Genomic DNA, 969 nt, shown 5'->3' with positions numbered 1-969 from the left:
CTTTTGGAACAATGTTTGGAACAACTAGAACAATCTATTGCGGTATCAGAATGTTCGATTTTCGAAAAGTGGGGTGCCAGCTCAAAAAATCATTTTTTTTGTTTTATTCGAAAACCGTTTCGAATGAAGCAATATCACTTTGGAACAATGTGGTACAAAGTCAGAACAATCTGGAACAACTTTCAAAATTATAAATTTCAAAAAGTGGGGTGCCAACTTCATACACTCTCCCCCTCTCGTAAAACTCTTGTGCTTTTCCGACGAAGAGACATTTCAAGTGATTTTTCACATTTAAAGAAGCAAAATATATATCGTCAAAGGAATTCTATAATTAGCGAAACAGAGGTGATAATTGGAGAGGGCAATCTCGAGTGAATATGGTGAGGCAAAACATCCCAGCAAAACTCTAACAATTTTTAAGTCTGATCTACAATATGCTTTTTGCTTCCTGTTTCTTTCTCTTTATCTCTTTCTGACTCAAACCTTAAGCTTTAAGTCAGAAAAAGACAGAAAACAAGAAACAGAATGCAAAGAGCATATTGTAGATCAGGCTTTACGGAAGTAAAAAAAGCATAACGCAGCGAAAAATTCATTATTGCTTTTCATTTTCAAGCCGTCACGAAGACAATTGTACTTCTTTAAACATTATCACTTATCTCGCAAAATGTGCTTTGAAATGTAAATTATTAAAGTATATACATAAATAACTAATTGTATAGAACTATCTTCCTAGTATCAACATGCGAATGCCGACTAGATAAAAATCTACACGAACTTTATGGTTTAATTCAATATATAGATTATATAATTTGACCCATATGAGAAAAAAAGTTTCTTTGTAGACCAATGTAATTGTTACGAATAAAATGAACGGTATCGATTTGATATTTTTTCAGATCTGTCCTCTTATTTTTCTTTTAATAACTAAACTTCTTACAAGAATTTAATAGAGAAATAATAAATATTTTG

This window comes from Odontomachus brunneus, unplaced genomic scaffold, assembly GCF_010583005.1.
Source record: "Odontomachus brunneus isolate Ranch 3 - 2012 unplaced genomic scaffold, Obru_v1 Obru_scaffold_033, whole genome shotgun sequence".
Lineage (NCBI taxonomy): Eukaryota > Metazoa > Arthropoda > Insecta > Hymenoptera > Formicidae > Odontomachus > Odontomachus brunneus.
Note: the sequence above shows the minus strand (reverse complement) of the source record.